The following is an 18,173-nucleotide window of genomic DNA, read 5'->3' as shown; positions in this document are numbered from 1 at the left end:
CCCCAGACCTATAAGTTTGTTAGGCAGCAAAATTCAGCATACACAGCTCAGGTGTTGAATACCCAAAGGATACTTCCCTGTGGATGTCTTGCTGTAACAGTACAGCATCAGAAGTATTAAATGGATTCTCTGAGCACAAGAAAAATGGGTAGCTGTAAGCAATGTCCTATAAACTCTGTGTTTCTGAAATGCAGCCCACACTGTGGGAATGCAATCAAACTTCCTTTATATAAAACCTTCATGTACTGTCCCAGTTCTTTTCTTTCTTCATTCCCACCTTCCTCCCCCTTGGCATTCATTCACATTGACATTATTAGAGTTGTCTCTGAAGCTGGCCCAAGAAGTCCTACATATTATTTACATCACAACAGAGCCTGGGGGCATCAGACAGGGCTGGGGGTCTGTTGTGCCAGCTGCTATTCAGCCTTTAAAGTACCAAGGTAGTCCCTGGCCCAAAGAGACTTCTATCTTGAATTTTAGCAGGTAGACCAGAGGGAGATGATTGTTTCTCTGATGCTTCAGACTCTAAATTCAAGTTGCTGTGAGCAGCAGTCTTTAGGGAAACTTCCTCTTCTTTTGTAGAAGTAACAGCACAAAGCTGACAAATTGAGGTACCCTGAGATCATCCCTAGCTAGTGGTGCAGAAACCACAGCAGTTAACCAGTGGCATGTAACACACACCAGACAGGAACAAAGTGAATGCAGAGATTTCACAAATTTATTGCGAGTCCAGCCTTGTGCTCCTATTCAGAATATGTGTGTATTTCCACCTCAAAAGAAGAGAAAACAATTCCTGCAAGTCCTTCAGAATAAATCAGATTTCAAAAATCTTTTCAGTGGGAAAAAAAAAACCCCAAAACCAAACTAAAAACCTTTAAACCATTTAAGGCCACCTTAGAAAGTCACTCTGTAAGTATACAAAACACTGGAGACCATCATATGCTAATCTGAGCTTAACAAAACACATAGCATTACCAAGTGTAATTATACAGTCCAGCTATTAGTAGCTTTACCTCTGGCTGTTCTCCATCCTGCTTTCAAGCTACATCCTTTCCTTTCATCTTATTCTACACCACATGAAACAGGTGAGCTGTTCCCTTTATATAGCTCAGGGCTCCAGTCACATGGCTCTCAAAGCTTGGTATCTTCATTTAATCAGTTAAAAGAATCAAAATAATCAGAGATCTTTCATGGATTCCATGCCAAATTTTAATTCTGTTAAGCATTCAAAGCTTACCAAGTTTAAAAAAAATCAAGAAAAAGTTAATTAATTTTTCCTAGGAATATCTACTTTGAAAAGCTGCCCTGGAGGGTACATTTGTAGTTTAGAATATCTTTCACGAATCACCCATATATCACTGCTAGCAAGTTGCACAAAAAGACATCTCCAATGCTTTTTATTGTCAAGGCAACACTGTGGTTTCTGCATCCCATTTGTTCATGCATAGATAGTAACATCATCTACTCTTTATCTGATCCATTTGAATTTTTATCTTGACTTTAACCACTACTGATTTCTTACAGGGGAGTGCAAATTATTTAGGGTTGTCTTCACCAGTAACAACTTCTGACAGCCGAAGAGATGGGGTACTAGCCCTAAAATGTCTATGTTTGTTACCTTGGATTAGATGTCAGTGCCAAAGACTTAAACTGGGTAGAGCATTAATTTTCAGCTTTGGGGTCCTTGAATGTGTGGGTGAGAACTAGTGGATTATTTTTAGGGGGTCTGTGAAAGGTAACTCAGATAAGGCAGACTCATGACAATGGATTTAAATTGGCTTGAAAGGAGCCCGAAGTGCCCCTTGAAAATGCTGTGGGAATTGCAAACTGGAAAATATTAGATCCCTGGGGCTATTCTATCTGCTCTGATTTAGGAGCTTGGGTCCTTGTTGTCTGTTGTGCCATTCTTTCTCCAGTGCAAGATTAACCCCACATTCTTGCATAGGGGTCCTCTTTCCACCTAGGCCATGTGACCCCAGAGTGTGCAGATGTTGCCCCTTCAGGCAAACAGCAGTTCTCTTTTCTCTTTCTCTCTACCATATGCTTTTCTTTACAGCATCAGCTGATATGTTGCTGGTGGGTAAGTGACTGTCATGACACATCACAGGTCCCAGGATTAGGCCTCTGAGAAACTGCAACTGTACCTTGTAGATAAGTCAAATATTTCCTGACCTTCCTATATTCCCAAGAACAAAACTGGGAAGACATCCAAAGCTTCTTTTACCTGCATTTGTTTTGAGATGTGCGTTGCTTTTAGCAGTGAAGGAACATTGAGAAGTCTGTTAGCATGAAAATAAATACAATGTGTGTGTGTGTTTGGTCGTTAGGACAAAGAGCTGTATTTTCCAAACAGAGGTGTATGCGGTGATAGTTTTTGCTGTGAGTCCATCTGCTCTGTGGAGTCAACCTCCTGACTTGGACATTGCTGTTGTGTTCATTTGCTAAAGACCTCTGAAGAGCAGCTTGTCCAACCTCTTGCTCCAGACAGAGTAGACTTTAAAAGTAGGTCACATTACTCTAGGCTGTGTCAATCAAGCTTTGGAAATTCCATCCTCTGCACAGACTTTGCAGTGGTGAAAATTTTTACTTTCATGGTATTTTTCTCCCTTTGTATCTCAACAAGATTTCTGTGGCGGCAGCATGTGCCTATCACCTCTCCCTGTGCACCTCCAAGCAGAGCCTGACCCTGCCTTCCCCATACTCTCCCATTTGGGAGTTGCAGGCTGCAGGATGATCCCCCTTCATCCATCTCTTCTGCAGGCTGAACAGGCAAAGCTCTCTCTGCCTTCCCTCCTCCACCCTGTGCTCCAGCCCCCTCACCATCTTGGTGCCTCTCCACTGGACTCGTTCCATGATGTCCATGTCTGCCTTATACTGAGGAGCCAAGGTGGGACACAGCGTTCCCAGTTCAGGCTCATAAGCACTGAATATGTAGGAATAATCACTTCCCCCAACCTGCTGGCTACGTGCTTTCTGTAACAGCCTCGTGTTTGGGGTTGAGTCACGAGGAAGAGGTGAAGGTAAGCATGGGTTAAGGATGGATATGCTGTAGGGCACTGAGGTAACGCTGCTGCACACACTCCCATCTCAAGTAGGATGGCATGGTTTCGGCAAACAGGGTGTCTGCTCACAGCTTTGTGCCCCACCCTGCTGCTCAGACAGACAAATGCTGGTGAATCACTATAATTCAGAAGAGCCTATTTTGCTTTCAATTGCCACAGCTGTGAGCTGCAGCGCTCAGATGATTCACAGAGGGTTCAGCTTTCCAGGCCTAGGGGCTGGGGAGGCCACTGGTTGCAATGCCAGACATTGCAACTTCATCTGTGTTTGAGGGGTCTTAGATGCACTGAGGGAGTTGGTGGGATTTGAATTGCAACCACAGTGGTTATTCCTTTCTGTCCTTCTTTTCTGTTCCTCTGCATTCACTATGGAGGCTGCCAGGGAGGTGTTAACTGTTTCATTTGGATTTTATTATTGGATTTGGCTGGAGAACTGTTGTGGAGAATAGTGTGGAGGGGAGGTCTCCCTCTATCCCTGGTTCAACTTAGGAAATGTGGCAAGGTCACCAAAGAGTGGGCAAATTTCTTTGTCAAGATGTAGACATATTTCATATGGGTCATGAGAAGAGCTCCAACCTTAACACTACCCCCACCAACAGTCTTACAAGAGCTGTGAACTATTTGGCAAAGGAAACTGGCAGTTTTGTAACCAAAATCCAATTTTGCAGGAGAGTTAGCTTTGTGCCTTTTTTTGGATACTGTTTTGCTGCTGTGAAAAGCAATACATATGGAGACCCATTAGAGCCTAAGGCTATTGTTGATGCAGTCTTGACTCATTCTTGGCACTCCTTTACCTTCCTTTGATAGCTCAGCTGGTAGAGCGGAGGACTGTAGGCTGTCTTTGCAAAGTAATCCTTAGGTCGCTGGTTCAACTCCGGCTCAAAGGAAAGATTTTTGAGGCTTGATTTCAGTTTTGTCTTTCACTTCTTTCCAGAGTTTACACCTTTGTAGAACATCCCCTTCCAACCACTCTATAACCTGTGAGAAATTTAGTCTATTTTCCTTGTCTGATTCAGATGGTTGTTACAGCTGGGGTGCTGTGTCCAGTGTCACTTCTCTATGAACCATTCATTCAGGAGTTGGACTCAATGATCTTTGTGGGTCCCTTTCTGCTGAGAATATTCAATGAAATCTAGCTAATCAGTTGATGGCCATCATAAGAGATTCTGTTCCTGCAGAAGCTCAAAACCTACAGACCCTCAAGAACTGGAGCAGACACGTGGTGCAGAGCTTGCAAAACTTCTTTTACCTGAGTGAAGTGTGGAAAATGGGGCCAGGTCCAATTATTGGAGCACCCTTGTTACTGGTTTCACCTCTTTTCCTATCTCACTCTTTCATCTTGAAGTTGTGAGGTTTGAGTGGGGCAGTGGGGAGCTAAGAGAGCTGGGGACTAAAAATGGGAACACTAGGATCATTCAGGTCCTGATACCCATCTGAGACAGTGACTACACGTGACAATGATCATAGGCCTCCTGAAAGGGTTGTGAATACCCGTGGACACGCTGTCTTGAGGTATATAATTTCCAAGAACTGTCCATTTCAATGGAGAATTGTAAAGGTTGGGGCTGGTACAAAAGAAATGTTTAAGAAAGAGAGCTAAGAAAGGACGCCAGAGGCCAGGTTAAGAAGGCATTTTAAGGACTCATTCATACAGAAACTTTCAGAGAATAGAAAACAGGGCATTGCTACCTGTTAAAATTTTGTTTCACACAGGAAACTGACTCACTTTCACAAGACACAATGAGTTCTGAGACGTCTGTAAGAAGCTTTATTAAAGAAAAGATTAGAGGGTTTTATATGTTTACATTAGACTAGATGACATTAGGGATCTAAATCCCAAAGCTCATGCAAAGCTTCTCATGCAAAGCATCTCCTCATGCAAAGTGCAATGCTAAGCTGAACAAAGGTAGAAGGAGGTGGCAATTTTGTTCAGTTGCTTACCTTTCATTGTGCTTAGTTAAAAATATTTGCTAGTATTTGGAGCCAAATACATCAAGAAACCAGCTAGAACGAATAATCAAGCGATTATATGTAATGCCAATATTCTAAAATGCTGGCTTTTTTTTTTTTTTTTTTTACTAATTAGCGTCAGATCAATGACCATCGATCATAGTACAACACTGGTTTCCTTTGTCCTTCCAAACCCAGCTGCATTAATTCCCCTTCAGCTTGCACAGCAGTACAGACTTACAGCCTCATAACCATAATGGCTTTTCGGCACAGGGAGGCACAGGGAGGCACAGGACAGGGGGAGGCGCTTCTGCCTCTCCTCCCAGCAACAAAACTGGCTCGCCAGGCCCTGGGGGTGGGCAGGTCATTCCTTTATTCTTTCATAGGTCCTCCCACAGCAGGATGGGGTTGTAAAAGCAGGGGTGAGAGAGGCAAGCAGATTCCTTTGCAATCCTCATAGGACTCCTAGGGAGTAGGATGCACAGCAGCATCCATCGTCTTCAATGGGAATCTGGCAGTCAGTTTATATGAGGAGGCAGAGAGGGGTATGAGCCTGGGTGATGCCACAGGAGGAACTCGGGTATATTTCTAACTAACCTGGGTGAGAAATCTGTCCCAAGGCACCTGGGACAGATTCCCTCCTTACAATGTGCCTTTTATGGTCTTGGTGAGCAAAGTAGGAACTTTTCTGTGATTCATGCCTTTAATTGCTGCAATAAGCCTGAAAGCTGCCAATAATCATGCTGTGTAAATCCTTGTACTCTTGTCAGGGAAGAGACCAATGCTTTCCCTGAGACTGGGGAATGGCAGTGACTGATGGGCAGTCTGGCTGCCTCACAGGTATTTTGTTGATGTGCAGATCTTTCCTGACTTAATATTTCAGTCTGGGTTGCACAAGGTATGATTGAAACAGGGATGAAGGGAGAAAGGATTAGTTAGAAGTAAGTTTTCATTGCAAATGGGGTTCTTTCTGTGGTTGAAGAGGGCAAATTTTTCCAGTATGGATTCACCCTCATATTGCTTCACACCAGTGGAGAGCTGAGGCCTGTGGAGAATACCACCCGATGTGGTTAGCTTCTGTTATCCCATGGCTGCTCCATTGCCTGCTATTCCAGCTGCCAGTGCTGCCCCCATACCGATGCAGTGACAACACTGACTCTGTCTCCTTCTCTTCAATAACATTCACACCAGGTAACTTTATAAAGTAAGTTCCAGCAATTGTAGCCATCAAGCCAGAAATGTGAATTTAAATAAAGTCCTGGTATTTTTCTTACACATGTGTAGTGGGAAGCATTTAAAAATTGCATTGTCTTTTTTGATTATGAGCTTCAGCTTTTCCTTTTATCTTGAACAAGCTTCTCCTCACAGCCAAACACCTCTGATTCATCAGACATTGTGAAGGTCGCTGTGTTCTTGTCTGAGGAATGGCACTCCACAGGTCAAACCTCTGAAACAAAGATGTAGCCAGCTGGGGACATGATAGACAAGCAGTAGTACACTCCCATTAGACAAGACAGTGTTTGTTATCAGTGGGATGAGTGGGACTTTCCTTTCCTAAACACTTGTCTTTTTGTCTACTTGTCTCACCTCGTGTCCCTAATCAAACCTTTAACCTATCATCTAGTTTAGAAGCAGCACACCCACACCACGTAGTGAAGAAATTGAAGCTCACACAGTTGGTGTAAACTTGTTGCAAAACAGCTGTACTTTCTCCCCAAGGAAGGAGCAATGCTTGCACTCCCATAGGACAGCTTGGTGAGTTGGGTCCAGTTGTCTGCACCCACAAGTCTTCTTACATGGGTGTTTTGCACCTTTGCTAAGCAGCATTCCATGGTTTGCGGCTGGTCTCCTCTGTGCTCATCCTGAAAGTAACTTTTCATTAAAAATTAAAAGGGCAATTTTGGCACTGGCATAACTCCAGGTTCTCAGTTGTACTTGAATTGGATGACTTTGTGTATCTTGAGCTTTGTTTTGATTTTCCAATACAAATTAATCCCAGCTTCTCTCTAGACACCTGTTTTCACCTGGTTGCACGAAAGCTCTGTTGCAGGGATTGCTTATTCAGACACAATGTGAAACTACTGAGCAAAGCAGGGTCTGCCTAGGAAAATTTGATTAACCTTAAAGAAATTTCAGAGGATGCTGGATAGTATCCAAATTTTGGATGTGAGCTGCATGCTCTGGTATCAGGTTTCTGCCCAGAAATGTAGTGCTGCATCAGTGATAGGACTGAAGCCTTAATTTTGTACTGAGCCCAGTGCTTTCCTTTGAGAACTGTAACATTTTTCTCCTGTCATTGCTCTCTTGTAGGCACCTGTTGCCCCTGGTCATGCAGATTTAGATAAAGCTCTCTGTACCGGGTCATGTCTTTGTAAAGTTTTTTATTATGGCAAGGAAAACAAGGTCCTGATTCCTGTCTGGAATAATAATATAAATCAATAGCAACAACTGCATGATTCCCTTACAGCTCTAGAGGTAGAATCATGGCAATTAAAGTAATGTGCAATTAAGGAGAGCTTGAAAAAGCTTTTAAATCCAGGAAGCAAGTCAAGATGCTTTGCTGATGATTTGCTAGTTTGTAGAAATTGCAAGTGGTAGCAAATTGGTTTGCTTTTACCACGAAGTAAAACTCTCCTCCAGTGTGTGTTTAGCTGAATTTATGAAAAGCATCTCATCATGGCTGGAAATGACCAACAGTAGTTGCTGCCTTTACTTGCATCCACCATACCACATAGATTTACAGCAAACTAAGCAACTGTTTGCACATTTCTTCAGGCCTTCTTAACTGCCCTCTAACAACCAATTTTTCTTTTTCCTATTGTCGTTGTTATAGTCAGGCCTTGATAAGAATTCCTGCCAGAGACACCCAATCAGTCCTATGCTATCATCTGGATATGATTAGAGTTCTCAGGACAGATTGAAGCCATTTGATAGCATTGATTACTTCCTTATTTCAGGTTGTGCCATTTTACCATTTACTGATTTAAAATTCTTGCCTCATTTAAGAGGGTACATTTTTTTTACATTGTAAATAACAAAATCTATTTTGTTGTGTGAGTCCAAATAAGCTTTGAAGTTTGTGGCTTTGTAATTTGAAAGTCATCTGGAGAGTGTATGCTTTCTTGTCATCTTTAATCAATGCACTATAATCAATTATCATATCAAAGTGTTCAATTACTCCTCAGTGCAGAGGTGCTGTAGTTATTTGGCCTAATTTCCTAGAAGATTCTCAGCATTCTTACTGCAGCACTGGGGTTACTTACCTGACTACTTAAAGATGTCTGCTGTGAAAATGAAGCTGGTACTGCTTGAACATCAGCCTCCTCATAGAAAGCAGTGCCACATGATTCTTCAGCACTGCAAACCAATTCTGTCTATCCAGTTTGTGAGATGGGGGTACTGTGTTGCTGCCAGTTCCTAAGAAGAGAGTCTTTGTCTGTGTGTCTGTGCCTTTATGCTAAGAATCCTGCCTCCTTTTTTTTCTTTTCCTGAATATCGAGAGGTTTCATCATTCCCTTTTCCTGCAGTATACTACCCTTCCATTTCTCAGGAATTGTGGGAAGAAAGTTACTGCTGACTGTTGGGTCCATGAGTTTCATGTTTATTTGAAGGCTGAAGAAAATAAATTGTGAGGTTTTGTTTGGTGGGGTTTTTTGTTGATTTCTTTTTGTTGTTGTTTTTTGTTTGTGTTTTCATGATTGCTTCTAAGTCCCCCAAACCTTACAGAACCTTGAAAAGATCTGTATTTGTGAATTAAGGATCTCTCTAAACTCAGAGTTGAGGTGTTGGTCTTCCATATTGCCTTTTTTTTTTTGAGTATGTGGAGCTAAAATATATACTGATAATTTTATGTCAGTATAAGGATTTTTTGGGGAGATCACTATGTTTTGAACTCCACACAGACTTTAGTGTATCCATCCTTCCATCCCTGTGATGTGAAGAGGTACCTATGTCCTTTTTTCATGTAACACTGTTAGTCCCTAGGATTGCTGCAGTTGAGTGATGGGTCCTAAACAGCTGCAGTAGAGCAGGAAACGTCACCTGAACCTTCTGAGGATTTGGCTGCTTTGTGTCCTAACCACCCTTCCTTATTTCTCAAGTTCCTAACTCTTGGTAAACCTCTGACTTAACTCTCTGAGAAACCAGCACCGAGTTTTCCCATTATTTTACTTAGCAACAGCTTTTCAGACAAAATTATCTCCTTGGTTCCTTCTCCCAGAAAACTATTGAACTTCCAGTGAATGAAATTCTAGGAGTATATTGCTATATTAAATTTTAGAGCATTGACACAACCAGTTTTCCAGCACTGACTCCATGCCAGGAGAGCAGAGTGGTGTGTGGTGGAAAGGAATGCTCCTGCTGCATCTAAGGGAGGAGGAGAGTGGTGTCAACCAAGCAGGGTTGCTGGTGCAGGAGCCCTGCTTGGAGATCCATCCATCCATCCATCCATCCATCCATCCATGCATTCTCTGAGGCATATTTTTGCTTTCCTGCAGGAAGACACCTCTATGTGGATGGGCCAGTGCTTGGTCCTTGGTGAGAAATGAAACAGCACATGTACCTAGGAAAGGACAGTGAAAAAAGCAGAGAGGTCACAAAGCTGTGTTTGAGCCTCTTCTCATCAGGCTGAAGGAAGGAGAGCATGAGTGGCTTTGTGGTGAGAAGGTCTGTAAAAACACACCCATTACCCTCATCTCATCTTACCTTTTGAGAAATAACAAACTTGTGATGAACCTTGTGACCTGTCAGAGCTCTCAGCTGCACTGCAGCCAAAGAGATTCACTGTAAAAGGATATAGGCTGTTTTTTATTGTTGATTTTTAACCATGAGAGTTCCTAAGGGAAATAGCATAGAGTAATAACATCTCTCATTTAATGGTCTTCTGATGAGCATCTGGTACTGGGTGGTTTTTTTCTTTTAAATTGCATTAAAATTAAAACTGCATTATTGCAGAGTCCTCATTTCCTGTTACGAGGCGAATTATGATGCTTTATTGATTGGCAAAGCTGTTTCCCATCCTGCATAAGTGTGGTTAGTGGACAGAATTTAGCTCACAGACACAGACATGCCCTACCAGCCCCCCCAGTTCTGAAAGTTTTTCCCTCTAAATTATTCATAATGAAACCGCTGATTCTCAAAATTTAAAACAGAGGAGAAAAGGTATAAAATACTCTCATGTATGCCTTTGTATTAATTTATGTGCTATCACATTGAATAAAAGGAAATAGCAAGTTAAGCATGTTCAAGAAGCCACACGATGAGTATAATTGATGCATTCAGCCTATAGAACATACATATAATAGTCCATTGTAGTTATGGGATGGGCCAGCCAATATTTTTGCCTTGGAGATCATTACTTAAGCAGATGACTCTTGACCCTTTTCTTTTAGTGCTTCAAGAAGTTTGCCAGAAAGTACCCTTTTGTGCCAATCAGCCTTTAATATCTCCCTCTGAGCAGTCTCAATTTTTCATTTAACATACTTCTGAATGTTAATCTGCTTTTTATCCCAAGGATCTTTATGAGGAATAAATTGGAGCCTTTTCAGAAACGCAGTTGTAAAAGCTTCTTCCTTACTAGTTGAAAGCTTGCCACAGCGTAGCAGCAATGTATGTGTTGTAAAATGATGTAAAATTTAACAAAAAGAGAAATCAAAAATAAAAAGGCAATGGTGCAATGCTGGAGAGACATGCTGGGTGTTTCTGTACGGAAACTCTCTGACCTGTGTATTCCATGGAAGCATAGGAAATGGCAGCTGGAAGGAGACCAAAGAAACTTACATTTGGAAAGACAAAGGTCTACTTTGACATAACTTTGCAGTTCCCATTGGTCCTCATCCCCCCCAAGGTGGCCAACGGGCAGAATAAAGAGAAAAGCTCACAGCCTAAATGGCAAACCATATTAGAGTAGAAGGCTTAAATAGGTTCTGACTCAGGAAAGGAAGATTGGTACCTGAGATCCTGAAGATTGGTGTAGTGCATGAAACTGGGTGGTTCCTTTTCAGTCTTGTTGGTGGGAAAAAGGAAGAAGATAGCAGCAAAGAGCATGGGCTCCACTGAGGAGACCGATGCACGCTGCCCCCAGGGACAGTTCTTGTGTGGATGCTACTGGTACCAAGCTCTTCCCTGTGTGTGCAGGGACTGGAAAGAAAATCTGCATTTTAATGTGAGTTGTATTTCTCTTTCAGTTTTTTTTTCCTCATCAACTACCCTCTTTCAAGGGGAGTGCAGTAGACTCTGGAATGAATTATGAGGAAATCCCATATCCTCCTATAAAACAACAAAAAAGCCTGACGTCAAGGGGAATGATAGGGGATCTTTGGTGATTTGAGAACAAGTGGAACTTGGAGCCTTTTCCCCACACCACAGTAATTACTGGTGAAAACCCCCCTGAAATACAGCTTTTCCAAAGCCAAGGTATCAACAGGTTCCTTCCCATTTGTTTTCTTTATGATGAGGCCTTTGTCTCCTCAGTGCACTTGATGATACCCACTTTATTAAAAAAACTACACAATTGATGGCTGTTTTTTCTTTGCTAGGAAAGACAGACCTTGGCAAATAATTACTTCTCGTTCTTACTCCTCACATACATATGACTTATTATTTATAGAGACTTGTAGTAAAAATGGGAATGATTTTCTTGACCCCGTAAGTTTCAGCTTAAACCAATAAAAGAACAAAGGAGGGGTCCATAAGAAGAGGACACAAGAAAGGCTTTTGTTTAAAGACTCACATGCACAGTTAATAGGTGTAGCTGGAGAAAAGAAATAAAATACCTCAGATTAATAACTATGACTTTCTGCTGCCTTATTGCTTTCTAAAAGCTTTCCCCTCTGTGGACACAAAGCTGTATAAAAGATGAAGTAGTTGCACTCCACATTTTAGTCATACCAGTAATGATGGCAACATCTCTGTTAACAAACTCATGTTCTCCAAGGAAAGCAATCCTCTCTCTTGTGTTTCCACAGAAAAAAAAAATAATCGGATTCACTTCTTCGTGTTGCCTCTATACTTGCTCTTCCATCCTTTGCTTCTCACTGCTTGACCCTTGTTGAATTACTCATAAAACAACAAAATGCTGCTTTAAGTATATAAATCTGGGTCGTCATGTTTCCTGTGAACAGGTGCTGCTGAGAAAGTGAAGAAGAAACCTGTCAGGATGCCATAACAAGCATTGCATATCAGAAACCTACTGGACAGAAAGCCCAGCTCAAACACTAACTTTGTTTTTGTAATGCAGGAAATGTTGCTCAAATTCATATAGTAAATATTTATTTGTGCATCACAAGGAGCTTTTATGTAAGCTTAGATTAGCTGGAAATGAGGACAAGACCTGAAGTTTTCTCCCTCATTGCCATGAAAGCAATTGTGAGTGGTATTTTCAAGAAAGTCCCTCAGCTTTTGAGCTAGGCAGAAATACATTACATTTGACCTCAACACTGTGTTCTTCAGCAACTAAAGAGGAAGACTTTTAGGCTGATATTTAAATTTTAGGAAATGTCTCTGAAGGATAGACAGAGACAGAGAGAGAGATATGGGCAAAGATTCGGAAGTGGAGGGAACCAGCAAATGGAAAAGGTCACACATATGGGAAAGGAGAAGAGGGACAAGAATAAGAGTGGTGTTTATTTCACAGTGGTAAAATCACAATGTGCAAGTACAGCTTGAAAGAAGCCAACGAAAAGGTTTCTTTAAATTTAAAAACGCTCAAACCTAGTGTAAAGTGCATTGATTCTACTTTTTTCTCTTGCTTTATACCAGTTTTATTCCAGAAATTACCATTGCATTTGGCACCAGCAGAAAGACAAGAATCCAAGGAGTCACAGAGACATTCTTGGTCCTGAAGTCTCTTAGGGATGAGGGCTGAGGAACTCAAACAAGATAGGGGGAGTCTTGCCATTAATCACTTGGATAGAGACAGAGGAATGTGCTACCATTCACCTACGTCTTTTTCCAGGGCCCTGCATCACAGCACTCATCCCACAGGTTTTGCAAGTGTACAGACCAAGCTTTCCCAGCAATAACCTGGTGTGGGGTTGCATTGTTCCCCCTCTTCCCCTTCCACATGTCTGGCAGCTCCTCCAGGACCTAGAGCCTGAAGGGTAAATGCCTCATGGGTGGTGGTAGATTGCTTCAGCCAACAAGCCTGGCAATCTTCTGCTTTTATGAACACTGAGCTCACCTTAGATATTGAAAGAAAAAAATGCATTAGCTGGAACTGTGTTGGGGTTCTTCCAAGGCACACTAGTATGTTGCTGCGCACGCTAGCATGGAAACAATTTGCCGGCTGGAGAGCCAGTAATCTCTCTCTCAAGGAACTGTGCCACATGCTCTTCTCTCCCTTCACCTCCAGAGGAATTCCTTATTCAATCTCTTTTGCTTCAGTTTCACCATTTGAGCTTAAATGTGGCCTTCTGACATGAAGAATCTGGGTGAGTAGAGCCACATTAGCTGTAAAATCCCTAGCCAATCTTATTTTTTGGCATGAAGATGGCTGTTACAGCATTGTTTTTATTATTCATCAAAAGGAAACTTTTCAAAGTAAATACATCAAATACCACATAACATAAGCTCTTCCCAACCACTGCTTCCTCTACTTTTTTCTCTTCCCCTACCTCCTATTTTTATAAGTAATCAAGTTGTTACTCTAGAGTCAATTCCAGGTCATCTTTCATTTGCTCAAAATATATCCTTATTGGCAAGCTATTTTCAGGAACACACATATTGTTTTACTTACAGCTGTGTGCTGTATTTTATGTTCTCATATAAACATTATGCCTGGATTATCATAACTAGAGCAAACTGGTTTTAGGGTTTGTTGTTGTTGTTATTTTTAGGTTCCTTCCCCTGCATCCAAAACAGGAGAGAAATAGTATTGTATCTATTTTTCACTATTTTTATTTAGTTCTTGAAGTGACTCAGCTTTCCACATTTCTCTCTGCTGAAGGCAGATTTCATTCCCTGGCTGTGAAAGTTTCCTTACTTTGGGGAATGATGATAACTGAGGTTTGGAAAAGATTAACAGATAAGCAGTACTTCTTCTATCCTGTGAGAGGCAGGAAAGAAGACCAGGCAGAGACATATTCCAGAAATTCATTACCTGCTGTGTAAAAAACCTAGTTTTCCTTCTCTGTTTTAAACTCTTGCTGATTTCAATGAGTATCCCTTTTTCTAGTGTAGTGGAATCTGGTGAAATCTGGTGAATTCTGCATTTGCTCACTATTTTCTTGATTTTGGGAGCTAATAAAATAAAATCTCGTATTTACGTCTTGAGGGCCCAGTGAAGCAAAGCACCCAAGTTCCATTGTTTCCAGGATGTTCTTAAATATTTGCTGAAGTGATTAACTTACATGAGGTCTTGATGCAAAAGGATGCATTCTAGCAGCAAATACGGATTGTTATTATTAGTCTTATCATGTATCTCATGCCTGTATGTGCTAATGCTTGATGCATTATAGAGACATACAGTATACAGAAGAGAGGGATTTTCTTCTGTGCGGATGAAAAAAGAAAAAACAGAATTTCCCCCTTATTTTTAGGACATTCCCCTGAAGGAAAGTGTGCTGCAGCCTTGTTGTTTGGGGGTTTTTTTGGCATAGTCTTCTAATGCAGAAAGTCAGGGTTCTTCCCCCACTACCCCCTGAGGGTGAGCCACATGCACCTCTTAAGCTACTCAGTTTATTCATACTATGTGCTTGTTAATTTGTGAATGACTTTAAGGCACTCAGAGCATTAAAGGAAGTCTCCTCCTGGAGGTTTTTAAAAGAGGATTCCTGCATTTTTTGAAGTTAAGATTTTTGTAGTTTGTGTGGGCTTGTTTTTTCTGAGTAAATGTGCGCTAAATGCTAATGCTTGCATTATAACTGGGTGTCTTATAGTAAGTATGATGTTTAACTGGCATCCAAGATCCAAGAACAGAGCATTTGATCCATGTTAGGTGAACTGTTCAAAAAATTCTGGTCTCTTTCATTATTTTAACCTCCAAAGAAGAAATCCCCTATAGGATAAATGTTTAAACATTGAGGCAAATGGACAAACAAAACAACCTTTTATCATTGTTGGTGGGAAAAGTGTACATTATATTTTGCACGACTCACAAGGAACAGCTAACACAGTTCTGGTTGCAAGTGGTTTTTTAGTTATTTGATGTTTTCAGGAGGAGAGAGAAGAGCTTGTAGCTGAGTGGTTTCTCTGGCAGCTTCCTGGCTTGAACTTCAGGATGAATGTCAAGTGAAAATGCCAGTGAATGACACTGATCAGGACATGTTTGTGTGACACTTCTCTTCCCCAGACTAATTTAATTATGCCCTGTTCCACAACAGTTCTCAAGTTGTTCTTGAAACAGTAGAGAGTCCCAGAGGGACTAGGTTTGCTCTTTGCCCACCTTGGCCTATTCACCTTCCCTACTGCCCTGGGAGCCTTCACTGCTGTGCCAATTACAGCTGTGATTGGGGCTGTCTTTAGTGGATATTGATATCTGAACAAACAAACCAAGAATCTGGTCTTGATTGCTGATGTCTTTGCAATTTGGTTTCCTGTGGTGTGTTTGTACAGATGTCATGGCTGGTATTCCCCTGCCTTTCAATAATCACGACCATATTGGGGGGAGGGAGGACAGGACTGATTTGCTGTGAGTTTGCTCACACCCCACTCCTGTGGCTGTGCTTCTGTTCAAGTCTCACTGCCTAACCCCTGTTTGGGATGGTGCCTTCTCTTTGCACCTGTCCCTCTTGAGAAGGGCCTTGTGATCCCTCACTGTCAGTCTAGAAGTGTTGTCATTACAGCGACTGTGGTCATGTGGTCACATCTTGTCTGCAGATGGAATGAGTGCTTGGAGGCGCACAGAAAACACCTCAAAGGACAAGGACAATGGAAAGCCTGGATAAATGACCACAATCTCAGTGGATCTTTTGTACAGGGTACATGTCCTGCATACCCCTCCTTTCCTGGAGAAAATGATCTTTGTGTCCTGCTGAGTACTTGCTGCTGTGTTTGCCCAGAACTGGTGCAGTAGAGCCCAGCCAGGGCCCCCTCTGATCTACACTGGAGGAGCAGCCAACAGGCAGCTCCTAGTGAATGGAGCTGGAAAGACAGATTTGGGCTCTTTGCTCACCCTGCTGTGTGCTTGATCAATAATTTCAGTCACACCTTGATTCCTGCCTGACCGAGCTGTGTTACCTATGTAAAACAATTTGCTTTACAGTCAAATGATACTACGAGCTCCTCTATCACTCCCTCCTTCTTGCCCCAGGCAATACACTTGCTTTTATTTCAAGATCTTTTTCCTTACGTGTCTGACATGTTCAGGGGTGGAGTTGAGAGCATTTAAATCTTCTGACTTTGTGGCCAGCAGGACTCCAGGAGTAGACTGCTCCAAGCAGGACTTCCCCTCAGACTACTTGCAGTCATATCCAAATGGCAGTGGGGAAGAAAAAGAGGCTGATTGTATGCTCACCAATTTTCTCTATTAGGAAGATCAAAAGAATTGCTGCCTTTACTGGCAAATCTCAAGGATGAGTTGTGGCAGCCAGACCAGTGCTGGTCTGTGTTGAACTGTAGTCACCCAGAATAAATCAGCACTAATTGCAGTCTGGGGCTGTGATTCCAGAGGGGCTGCTTAAGCACCACACAGTGACCCCCCTGACTGCCTGTTTGTTAAAGCCAGCAGCAAAACTCCCAAGGACATCAGGAGACACAGGGCTGAGGCTGCACTGTTATATGCTTTAAAGCCAAATACCTTGCTGCCTCTCTGAGGAAGCAAGACCAATAAAGTGATGTGGTGATTGTTGTGATGCCACGTTTGGCAATGTAGCTGCCCCAGTATCGTGGGATCGAGAGAGAAGGTGATACTTTGGCTTTCTGTCCACAGGAGAGCTGCACAAAGTTGCTCTGACGGCCTTGCAGAAGATGGGGTGGCTGCAGGTTAGGGTCTCGTTCTTTCCCAGATTTACCCGTGGCAATATCTGCCCCCTACTGTGACAGGGGCTATCTCCTGGCCCTATGGTCAGCTGTGGCACCATCCAGACTGACCATTTCTGCTGTGGCTGAGTAAATTGTTGTTCTTTCATTGCTCTCACCTAAGACGATTCCTCGTCTTTTGTCTCCTGAGGCAGCAGTTGCTGCCACATGGGTGATATTATGTTATCCTGGCTTAGGATTTTTTGTCACAAGAGTGCAGATGGATCAGCAAAATATTTCCACAATGCAAAAATATTTCTATGGTATCAAATTTTATTTTAATTTCCTTCCCACTGAAACTATATTTGAAACTTATGCAGTTTTAAATATAAATGAAATATGTATAGTATAAATTTCAGATTTTCCTTATAAAGGACAGACAGGAAAAGGAATTCAAATCAGTTTAGAAGCCAAATTAGACTGAAGATGTGAGTGCTGGACAATTTTGAAGAACATTTCTTAGCTGCTATAAAGGGAAAAATTTTCTTCAATAAAACAAGGTAAAGATTGGGAACGACATTAGTGCAAAGGCACAAATGTGGTCTGCAAGCAAACAAGGGGGATGACCCACCTTCCTGCCACTTGTGCCTGGGGAAAATGCTAACAAGAACTGCAGGTAGAAATGGAACTGGAATGGCTGTGGTGGGAACATGGCTTGAGCCATGGGACGTGGTGAGGACTGGGAAGAGCAAGCCCAAATGCTCCTTCCCCTGTGCACACCAGTCCCACCAGGCTCAGGGGGAAAGTCATCCCCCTGCATTAAATAAGGGGCCAGAAAGCTGAGCAAGCACAGGGTGAGGTGGGGTACAGTGGGGCTAAGCTGGAAGTGGGTGTGGTGTTCTCTGCTGGGGCTGTGCTGCCTCTTGCCATCACCTGCCTAGGTGATGCCTCCTGCACTGTAGGGAATGGCAGCACAGGGCCAAGTCTTCTCTTTCAAGCTGAAGGCTGGACACTTGGTCCCATTCGTTCAGTTATTAAGAGAAATTAAAAGTAACCCTTGGTAGACTGTTAAATGTACTGCTGAGAAGCTGACACCAATCACTCCCACACTTGACCCCTTCAGGGCAATTTATAAACACTGGCTATCTAATCTTCCCTGTGTGGCTGGGGGAAGGAACAGGGATTTTTCACCTCTTCTCTCCCACCTCCATTTTGTACAGATTTGATGTGAGATAGGATCCTGTACATGTTTTCTCCAGGTGACAGTGG

General features: G+C 42.3%; 1 non-coding gene across 1 annotated transcript; it reads left to right on the top strand.

Annotated features, from left to right (window-relative positions):
• The first annotated feature begins 3,856 nt into the window (after nt 1–3,856).
• On the top strand, nt 3,857–3,946 carry TRNAY-GUA. The gene is given in 2 exon segments: nt 3,857–3,893; nt 3,911–3,946. It is a non-coding gene; the product is annotated as a tRNA-Tyr (tRNA).
• Nucleotides 3,947–18,173: the final 14,227 nt, after the last annotated feature.

Source organism: Geospiza fortis, unplaced genomic scaffold, assembly GCF_000277835.1.
Source record: "Geospiza fortis unplaced genomic scaffold, GeoFor_1.0 scaffold104, whole genome shotgun sequence".
In the NCBI taxonomy this organism is placed as follows: domain Eukaryota; kingdom Metazoa; phylum Chordata; class Aves; order Passeriformes; family Thraupidae; genus Geospiza; species Geospiza fortis.
The sequence above is the reverse complement of the archived record's forward strand: the minus strand, read 5'-3'. Positions and strand labels throughout refer to the sequence as shown.